The sequence below is a fragment of the Pinus tabuliformis genome, chromosome J (genome assembly GCF_031772625.1).
Source record: "Pinus tabuliformis cultivar Carrire ecotype Pingquan chromosome J, CPIR1, whole genome shotgun sequence".
Taxonomy (NCBI): Eukaryota; Viridiplantae; Streptophyta; class Pinopsida; order Pinales; family Pinaceae; genus Pinus; species Pinus tabuliformis.
The window spans coordinates 1502564122-1502576067 of record NC_142295.1 but is presented as its reverse complement, the minus strand read 5'-3'; positions in this window follow the sequence as shown (position 1 = coordinate 1502576067).

The following is an 11946-nucleotide window of genomic DNA, read 5'->3' as shown; positions in this document are numbered from 1 at the left end:
ATGTATTTGTCAGGAGTGATTGAATCCTCCTCTTTGGGGATGAGGGAAATGAAGGTGGAGTTGAGAGAGGGAAGAAACCAATGGAGAGCTCTCGACTCTTCAACAATTTGCCAGACTTCCTGTTTGATCATCTCCCAGAAAGAGTGAAAGAACGTGGTGGTGAATCCGTCTGGTCTAGGGGCTTTTCCTTCCTTGAGCTGGGACATTGCCTCGTCCACCTCTTGTGGCTGAATTGGGCGAAGGAGAAGCTCATTATGTTCCTCCGTAATAATCCTTGGCACATTGTTGGTAATTCTTTCAATTGCCTGTTGCCTGTCTCCCCCAGGCTCTTGAAGGACCTGATTGAAGTGATTGAGAAATTCCTCCTCAATTTGCTCATGCTTTTCTACTTTCACCCCACCTTGCTTTTGAATGAACGGTATGCTATTGTGCATTCGTCTTTGAATAGTGGTTCTGTGGAAGAATTTCGTGTTTCATTCGCCTTCCTTTAACCATCTGATTCTGGATTTTTTCTTCCAGTAAATTTCTTCCTGCTTCCGCCTTTCCTCAAGTTGTCTGTGGATGCGTCGTTCCTGTTCCAGAGTAACTTCAGTGCACGTCCCTCAGTGGTTACCTTTTGTTGGAGGTTTGTCAATTCCCGGTTTAGCTCTTGTTGCGCTTTAAAGATATCTCCAAAGGTCTCCCTGTTCCAGCACTTTAGGTGATTTTTTAGAAACCCGAGCTTCTGTTGAAACTTATACATCTTAGACCCTTCTGGCGGGATGAAGGAAGTCCAGGTAGATTTGACAAAGTCTTTAAACTCAGGGTGCGAGAGCCAGAACGCTTTGAATCAGAAGGGTCTCCTGGTCTGGTCCCCTCGTCTTTGCCACTGGAGGGCAATCGGCCAATGGTCCGAACTGGTATGCGGAAGAATTGCAGCTGAAATGTCTCCTCCGAGGTGAACCGCATTATCTGAAATGAGGAAGCGATCCAGCTTGGATGCAATTTGATGCTTTCCTGCTCTGCGATTGCTCCAAGTAAAAGTGCCATTACAAAAGGGCATGTCTATGAGGCAGGCGCTTTGAATGAAGTCCTTGAAATGGGTGTTTTCTTGTTCCAGTCTATTCCTCCCTCCGATCTTCTCCTCTAGCTTGGTGATCATGTTAAAATCCCCTCTGATAATCCAGAGTGGGTGCCTTCTGTTGGTGTTCAAAGCTTCTATGGTGTTCAGAAGTGCAGTTTTGCTTCCTGTATCCTGCGGGAAATATACATTTGATAGGTTTCCATGAATGTTCGTGCCTAAAATGTTAAAGACTGCTTGGATGAGATGATGAGAAGCGTGGAAATCTGAGAGATTTAACGCTTGAGTGTTCCATGCAATAGCAAGCCCTCCTGAAGCTCCAGAGGCATCTACCGCTACCGAACGACATCCTGGCCAGGCTTTGGAGAGTATGCTACCTAAAGTAGAGCCATTACATTTGGTTTCCTGGAGAAAGCATAGTTGCGGCTTTTCCATTTTAATCATGTTTTTTAACATTCTGAGTTTCCCGGGGCTATTGAGCCCTCTTAGGTTCCATGATACAAGCTTCATGGTTCAACTATTAGCAGAGGGTTTGTAGTACTTTGTCAATTTAGCGTACCTGCCTGAGTCTACCAGGATTTTCCCAATCTCGATCGTTCTCTGTAGATCCGTTCTTCTTCCCCTCTTTTTGGTGTCTTTTGGAGGGAGATATCCATCCCAATGGCTTCCTGGTTGTATACCTAGTTGCTGCTGCTGATAAGCTCTCGAAATGACCACTTCCAGCTTGCTGAGTTGGAGTTCGGGTATACTGTCATATGCTTTCTTTTTGCATGCTAATTCTAGTTCCAGAATGTCTAGGCCGTTCAGATCTATGCTCTCTGGTTCTTCTTCCATCTGTTGCACTTGACTGCTTCCTTCCATGTTAATCTCTGAGCTTGAAGGGGGATCTAGCTTTCCATCGACTTCCATATCCTTATATTTCTCTGCCGATTCTTTCAGTCCTCCTGAGGGATTATCTGAGATGATTAAGGGGGTTTGGCGTTTGGAGGGCGAGGCAGGGGGGGGGAGTGGATGAAGAGGGAGGGGTAGGGTTCGATTCAGAGATCGGGGGGAGTTCATCAGAGGATTGAGCGAGGATTTTGAAACTGTTCTTAGTAGCTGGACCATGGGCATTATTTTGTTGGGGCTTATTCCCAGGAAAGGGTTTCTTATGCGCTCGCCTTCGGCTAGGGGCTTTGTTGAAGCCATCCTGGGTTGGGGAATCAGAGGGGTCAGGAGATATGGCTTTGGTATTCAGGGGACAGTCTCGGAATAGATGCCCTAGAGCATGGCGTTTCCTGCAACGAAAGGGAACGCGCTCATAGTCCAGGGGTTGAACCCACTCCTCATCACGGTGAGAGAGACTTACCGACTCTGGTAGGGCTTCATTCAGTCGCATGAAGACACAGATGCGAGCGTAGGAAATGAATCGGTGCATTTTGGTTTCTTCTGCCGTCCTGATGTACTCCCCCAATCCATTTCCTATGTCTTTGAGAATGTCCTCGTCCCAATATTCATCTGGAAGCCCATACATTCAGATCCAGACTGGCGCCCAGGTGAGATCTTCCTTATCCGGATTGAATCGTGGTATCCAGTCCCTCAGATACAGGCCCGCTGAGTTGAAGATATAGGGCCCTGTTCCCAAAATTATGTGTTTGTCCTCAAGACAGTAAAAAATTGCTGTGAAAAAGCCTTTCGGCCCTAGCTGCAAAGTAACATCTCCTTTGGGCTTCCATTTCGCTGCAATCCATCCATATAAGGCTCTTTCCGTCGGCCAGAGCCCTATAAACTTCCCTATAAGGGCATGATCTGTCATGAATTCGATTCGCTGGTCGATCTTGTGTCCAGGTAGCTCTATTCGTGGCCGTTCTTTGGCTATTGGTTTGCATGTTGTCGAGGAGACCTTCGAGGTTTCCTCTGGGCTTTCCTCTTTGTCTTGAGTGACGTTGGCTTTGCCCTTCCGTCCTCCTGTCTTCTTGTTTTCCTGCTGATGCTTGTTCTCTTTGTGTAGTATCTCCTTGTCGATCGAACCAAAGAGGAACGCCTGCTCAGGGCCGTGCTGCGATGGGGAGGGCTTTGACGCCCTCCCCTGAGAAGATTCCATTGAGCTGCTCTAGTACCCTGCTACTCTGCTGCTCAACAGTTGTTTTGGTCCAGTCTGTGGATAGATCAAGAGCTGTACCGTCTGCGCCGTCGTCACTTTCTGCAGAACCCTAATCGCTCTAACCTCCTCTCACCATGCAAAAAACCCTCTCGGTCCGGCCATCATCATTATTATTATAATTATAATAATAATAATTAAAAATAATATATATATATATATATATATATATATAATATTAATAATTAATAATTATAATAAACCAAAATTCATAGAAACACGACACTAACCGAAATTACAATGCATATATATATATATAAAATATTAATAATTACAATAAACCAAAATTCATAGAAACACGAGACTAACGGAAATTACAATGAAGACCATAAATCTATTTTTTTTTAAGAATATTAATTATTTATTTTTCTATTTTTTTTAAGAATATTAAATATTTATTTTATTCTTGAAATCGTATAAAAATATATGAAAATGTAAGATATTGAAACATATTATTTGACACGTAAATTTAATGGTAAAAAAAATAAAAATATTTCGATAGCTTTCTTTAATGATACTATGGATGGATTAAGAGCATGAGCCCAACACTAATTAAGAGCATGAGCCCAACATTAATATTTATGTTAGAAATATATTATGGACAAAAAAAAATTAAGAAAATATGGATACTTGGAATCATTAATTTTGTTAAAAGAAATATTTAATTAAATTAATTGATATAAATGTTAGACTTATTATTAGTATTTATCGTGGTAGAAAATATAGATATTTCAAATTTTCAATTTTATTATTAATTAAAAGAAATATTCAATTAAATTAATTGATATAAGTGTCAAATTTATTATTAGTGTTTACCATAAGGCAATATTAGTCTTTACCATAAGGCAATAGGGACTAAAATAATCAATGTGCTGGTTTTGTTAGTGTCCGCATAGAAATTAAGACTTGAATCCTAAGTTTTAAGCCAAATAATTTTTCTCCACCTTATTAAATAGTGATAGTGCTTTCTGTTGGCCAATGAGATACTTTGACCGACAAGCACAAACTATATTAAATCTCCAAAATTTCTTAAGTTAAATGGAATATATCATTCAAATTTTTGTGGGTTCTAATAAAGCCTTGATTGCCCTTAGCATTACTCCTCTCACATTAAATCTTATGCGTTAGAAACATTATTATAATATATTTTTAACTTAGAAACTTTCGTTGACAACATGCTATTAATTCTTTGTTGACACTTCTCTATTGATGTGTCATTTCATTTGTTGTCACACAACTGTGCAACTCCAACAATTTTTCACTTCACATTTTCCACACTTTTACCACTTGTTCACTTCAAATTTTATGTAGATACCCTATCCCATAACTAATAAATATTTTGCAATATACCGAGGGTTCGTTCGATGAGCGAGCTTGGAGCTTGGATTCATGTCTGCAATCACTGTTTACTTTTTCTTATGTTCCAGGTGCACCTTATTGAATATATCATGTTTTTCAAATATGAGAATTTGAACTTCCCAACAAATTGGAAAAGACATCCATCTACAGACAAACATGAATTAGCAAAACAACTTGCGAAATGCTAGAGACAGAACACACATATAAAATGAGCATAGACATAACATAATGGTTGAAGACAGACCAATACATTATCAATGGAGAACATAAAACATTATCTATGAGAATGAAATCACACTTCTCATTATGTAGAGGCCTTGGCCCTTAGCTTGCACTCCTCAAGCAGAGAAAATAAAAATTTATATAGCAAGATGAAACATCTAGAATTCTGCATGTGAAATTCATATGGGTGGTGTGGTATGTTTGGCTACATCGGTCGTCGACGGTGATACCTTTTGACGTGGGTGACGGTTGGTGACAATGCCGATGTTGGAGCAGTATGCGTTGGTTTTTCTTTACATTTAACATTTTCCCACTTGACGCCAAATAAGAGTCATGAATCAAGTCACACCGAGTCCTATCATGCCTCTACATAACTCAAGTTTACTTCTTGGTAGAATCTTAATGAGCATATCAACAGGGTTCCTACCTATATGGATATTTTCCAAGGATAATTTTCCTTGCTTCAACACACGTCGCATCCAATGGTACCTTAAATCATTGTGCTTGGTTTTTGAGTGAAATGTTGGGTTTTTCACCAAGTGAATGGCACTCTGATTATCACAATATAATACATACTTATTCTGCTTTATTCCTATCTCTCCTGGGAATTGTTGCATCCACAACATCTCTTTACAAGCTTATGTTTCAACTATGTACTATTCTTTTATTGTAAAGAGAGATACTATTATTTGTAGATTTGACTCCCAAGATACTACTCCTCCTGCAAATGTATACAAATAACATGTAGTGGAATTTTTGGTGTCTTTATATCCAGCCATATCTACATCTATAAATCCTTCAAGCACAGTCTCATTATTACCAAAACACAAAACAATAATGACTAGCACCTTTGAGATACCTCAAAATCCATTTTACTGCTTGCCAATGTTGTTTTCCTGGATTGGAAAGGAACTTGCTCACTACTCCCATTGAGTATGCAATGTTTGGTTGTGTGCATACCATGGCATACATCAAGATGCCAACTATTGAAGCATAAGGAATTCCACTCATCTCTTCCTCTCCTTGTCATCACTAGGACATAACTCAATACTTAGCTTGAAGTGAGCTGCAATGGGTGTAGCAACTGGCTTGGCATCCTTCATATTAAACCTGTCAAGCACCTTCTTGATATATTTTCTTGTGACAACCACAACCTTTTGTTTTTCCTATCATGCGTGATCCTCATGCCCAATATATGTTGTGTTGGACCCAAATCCTTCATTGCAAATTTGTTGCCCAAATCTTTCTTCAACCTATTGATCATATTCTTATCATGCCCAACCATTAACATGTCATCCACATATAATAGTAATATCATATACTTTCCTTGATCATACCTCTTGATATAAACATAATGGTCAGCTTCCAACCTGTGAAACTCATGTTACAACATGAATGAATCAAATTTCTTGTACCATTGTCGAGGTGCCTATTTCAACCCATAAAGGATCTTCTTCAACCTGTAAACAAGGTCTTCTTGTCCTTTTTCTATGGAGCCTTCTCGTTGCTCCATATAAATTTCTTCCTCCAATTCACCATGAAGGAAAGAAGTATTTACATCTAATTGTTCACATTCTAAGTCTAAAGTAGCAACATGACCAGAATGACTATGACAGATGGCATTTTAACAACAGCTGAGAAAATTTCAGCGAAGTCAATACCTTCCTTTTGGAAAAATCCTTTCAACACCAGCCTTGCTTTATACCTGTCCTTCTTTTTGTCGCATTCATGCTTAATCCTGTAAACCCTTTGTTTTGTGGAGCCTTTCTACCTTTTTAGAGATTCACGAACTCCCAAGTTTTATTTTCCAACAAAGAGTTTAGCTCTTCTTCCATTGCTTTCTTCCATTCTTTACTGTGATAAAATTTACAATCTTATTGAGAACAATTAGGCTCACCTTCATCAGTTAATAAGATATATTTTGAATAAGGATACCTTTATGAAGGCTTATGAGGCCTAGAAGATATGCGAACGAACTATGGTGGTGCATTATCAGGTTGAATCTCCTATAAAGGTTCAAGCAAGATTCTTTGTTCTTGGTGTTCATCATTTCCCCTTGTTTTCCTTCCTGCTCCTGAATTTGTTGTTCATTTTCTTGCACTGGTGGGATGTCTTCATACTACTCTGTAAACCTGCCAATAACTTTCTTGGCCTCCAACTCACCTACAGTCCTCTTAAACATTTATGACAGTTCATTAAATACAACATCATGCTTCTAATAATTTATGTTTGACTGGATCCCACAGACGATAACCAAATCCTTCATCCGCATATCTCAGAAAAATGCATTTCATAGATTTATGATCTAGCTTAATTCTATTTTCTTTGGGAATCTGTAAAAACTCTTCACATCCAAAGATTTTCAAGTGAGAATAATTCAACTTCTTCAGGGATACTGCTTTCCAAGGTTGTAGTTGGAGATTGATTTATAAGGTAACAAGATATCCTTACAACTTCTACCCAAAAATTATTCTCCAAACCATAATTTGACAACATACTTCTCACCTCTTCCATAATGGTGTGATTCATCCTTTCTCCGACACCATTCTGTTGAGGAAGTGTCAGGCACAATTTTCTCATTATTTATGCTAAACCTGTTACGATATTCCTTGAATGAATTTGAGCAATATTCTCCACCATTATATGTTCTCAAGCACTTGAGAAATTTGTTAGTCTCTCTTTCAACAACAACATGGAATTTTTGAAATATTTCAAACACTTCACTTTTAATTTTCATAGGGTAGGCCCAAACCTTCCTAGGCGCATCATCTACAAATGTTACAAATATGATGTTTCTCCTAATGACTAAATGTTAACAAGCCCAAACACATATGAATGTATAAATTCTAACAATGTTTTCTTTCTGTCATGACCACCTCTAAGGAATGAAAGCCTTCTTTCTCTACCATATATGCAATGTTTACAAAGATCAAGATTGTAGGATTTCAAACCTCACAATAAATTTTTACCAACAAGGCTTTTTAATCCCTTCTCACTTATGTGACCTAAGCACGTATGCCACAAATCTACTAAATTTCGTTCTTTTGTGACAACATCCAAATATGATTTTCTTATCATTGCCTTCAATTTGTATAATTTTCGTATCTCGGGTCCTTTGGCCACGACCAATGCTCTTTTGCTAATTTTCCAACCTCCTTTTCCGAAGCTTGTGGAATAGCCTTCATCATCCATCCATCCCATAGAGATCAAAATCATGCGCATTTCGGGTACATGACTAACCTGTTTCAACAATATATCTCTGCCATCTTTCACCTTGATATAAACATCTCCCACTCCAACAATACTGCAAAAGTGATTATTCCCCAAATGCACTCTACCATAATCACAAAGATTATATGCAAAAAAACTATCTTTGCATGGGGTTACATGGTGAGATGTCGCAGAGTCAAGATCCAATCAAATCTACTGCTAGATGTATATAAACATGCATCTTCTACTGAAACAGTAAATAACACATCACCATTTGTGACTGCAACAGTAGTCTCACCTTCATTTGTGTTGGATGACTTGTAATTTGTACTAGACGGTCTCTAATCCTTTTGTCCTTTCGTCTAGCCTCAACATTCTTTCTTCATGTGCCCGGGTTTGCCACAATGAAAGCAGATGATCTTGCCCCTCCTTGATTTTGATCCGCCTCTCGATCTTGATCGCCCTTGTTAGCCTCGATTAATTCTCCTACCACGATTAGCTAGAGCTAGAGCTTCTCCTCCTCGGTTTTCCATAATTGACTTGCATCACAACTCCTCATTCATTAAATTGTTGTTGACATTATCAAGCTTCAAGGTCCTTGCAGTTGCTGAAGTGCTCATAGCTACAATTAAATTTTCCCACTTGTCTGGCATAGAACACATTAACAAAATATCTCTAATTTTATCATCTAGAATAATTTTAAGAGAGGCAAGCTGACTAGTAATAATATTGAATTCATTCAAGTGGTCAGAAGTTGAAACACCCTCTCTCATCTTGAGATTATAAATATTCTTCATCAAGAACACATTTTTTGATGTCGTGTTCTTGTCATATAGATCATGGATCTTCTTCCATAATCCTTTTGTCGTCTTTTCCCCAGCAACATTGAAATACACATTATTTACTAGATATTGGCAGATTGTTCCAATCATCTTTCTATCTAGCTTATTACACTCTTCATCCATCATCGATGAGGGTTTATTTGTTGTGCCCTCAATAAAAATATATTGATATTTTAAAATCAATATATCCTCCATATGTAATTTCCATACGACAAATTTAGCCCTATTCAACTTCTTAACTGTTGTCTCCATTGACAATAAAATTCACGCCTCAAAAAAAAAACCTCCACTTAAAAATTAAACTTTAATTATTACCCTTTTAAGCTTTAATAATAATGACCTTTCCTTTTTAAAATATTCAACTTAACAAAACACAATAATTATAAAACATGTATAATTATATATGTTTCATAATAATTATAAAACATATATAATATTTAAACCTTTATTATAAAGACCTAAAAACTTCACATATACGTGGACATGTTAATTTGAAAAACTTACGAACTCCAAATTTCACACTCCAGTGATACGTTTCACCATATGTCCACGACCCTTTTTTTCTGGCAACAATTATCTTTTAGTTTCAAAATTCCTAGATGTGGATCTCCACTCTCTTCTTTTCATCTTTTCATCAATATCCTAGACACATCCTCCACCTCACATTCTCTATTGGAGAAAATCGACCTAAGCTTGGTCTTCATAATCTGTGGTTCTGCCAGTTCTGCATTTTTTTTTATTTTTCCTTTCTTTTTTCTCCGCAACAATGGCGCTTCTAGCCGAGAAAGCTCAGTTTTTGGGGACATATCTTGACACTCTTCTTCTTTTGAATTAGTCCTTCTGAAGGCTTCTGTGTTGTTCGATGTTATGATCTTCTTTGTGAAGAATCCATCACTTCCATAACTCTAAACTCAACACTGGTAGCCCACTTGGCTCACACCATTCATTCTCCGAATCTGCGCTTCAGTTGAGCACCACACACAGCATCACACAGGAAAAAAAAGAATTCAACAACAATCTCCACACTCACAACCCTTATCTCCGATATGAGTTGTTAGAGAGAGATCACACATATCAGCTGAGGACACAGAACACAATGGTTATCTCCGATATGAGTTGTTAGAGAGAGATCACACATATCAGCTGAGGACACAGAACACAATGGTTGAAGACATATAAATACATTATCAATGGAGAACATATTACATTATATATGAAAATGAAATCACACTTCTAATTATGTAGAGGCCTTGGCCCTTGGCTTGCATTCCTCATGTAGATAAAATACAAATTTATAAAACAAGATGAAACATCTAGAATTCTGCATGTGAAATTCATGTGGGCGGTGTGGTACTTTCGGTTGCATTGGTCGCGATACCTTTTGGCGTAGGTGACGGTGCCAGCCTTGGAGAAATATGCGTCGGTTTGGCTTCAAGTTTAACACAAAAAAAATATCCATGAATTTTTGCCAAATATAGGTATATGTGTAATTCACATTCAAGTAGAATTTTATAAGTGTAAGTTCCTTCCCTTTCCATTAGCATTTTTTTTTCTTGAATGAATAATCATTCTCTTCTCTTACATCCACTTCATTTAAATTTCCTCTTTTTTAAGTACAGGTCATCTTACTTGAGATAGAAGCTACTATAGGGTTGTCTGTTGCAGTTTTCTTTGCCTATGAAACTATGGATAAATCGAATAATATAATACTACTGAGGTAATCAATGAGAAGTAAGGTAGTTTGATTTCCCTGCTATGAAAACGTTTTTCTCTTATTTTTCCCCTGCTACTTCATAAAAAATAGTTTTTAATATACCAGGTTTTTCTCATATATTTTCCCCTACTAGTTATAAAAAAAAACTCCCTCTCTCGTTTTCCAGACTATAGGTTAGCAGGTATTCTAGTATCTAATAAACCAGAAGCAAAGGTAGTAGCAACTGCTCTAGCAGATCTGTATGCAAAACTAGGTAAAGCTCTTCCAATGAAAACCTAGGCAAGAAAACCAATCGAAGAAAAGAATAAAAAATAAAACATTTAGTTTGCATTACACCTTTTAAAATAATTAAAAGTTTTCCATAAAAATGTGACGAGAAAAATGCTTCGTAGAACCAATTTTTTCATAATTACCTGTAAAACCTATAATTTAATTCAATGTTTTTAGCATGTATTTATTTTATAAACAAATTTAAACAAGTTTAAACTTAAATTGCAATTTTAACATGCATGCCTGATTAGGAAGAAGGGAGGAGCATACCTGCCTCGCTACCATGTACGCTTATACTAAGGCTCCTCCTGTGCAAAGTGATTTGAGTGATTCTTCCGTTTAAATGAAGATTGTCCAAGGGGGCTCTAAAAAATATTATGGCGACCAATCGTTTAGTGATGAGTTCCCCAACTTGACCAGTGATAGGATGTCCATCTTCCATAGTTAAATGACAAGTTTCGTCTGGACCTTTTCTCCTTCCCAAAACCCTTCTTGCGTGATGAATTTTGACGGAATATCTATGGAAAGCAGAAAACAACCAAATTTAGTGAAGCCATCAAAAAATGCCCAATGTGCATCGAGGGCTTTGCGAGTTCATGACAATACTGCTACCCCATAAATTAATGCTTTTTTTAATATGTCCACTTGAGCACCCTATATTTCCAACTCACTCCATACTTAGGCTAAACTGCTAGCTAATATTTTTATTATGCATCACTTTATATTATTGTTGACTATTAATAAAGTGTGAAATGATGTATACTTTGCTCAGTTTAGCTATTCTTGATTTTCTTCAAATTCTGTACACGTCTTTGTATTTTAAGCATTGCAATCTTAGGAATAAAAGTCTGGCATTTTATGTCTTGCCACTTGATACTGTACTAATCGAAATGAGTTTCAAATTTTTACACGTCTTTGTATTTTAAGCATTGCAATCTAAGGAATAAAAGTCTGGTATTTTATGGCTTGCAACTTGATACAAAATGAGTTTCAAATTTTTACAGTCTTGTGCTTTGACTAAAACAATGCCGACTTTGATCTCTTGTTTTTTTGTCACATTTGTGTTAGAAAAAATAAAATTTCATAGGGACAGTGGAGAGGAGTCTCGCTCAGAATTCGACAAGGTAAG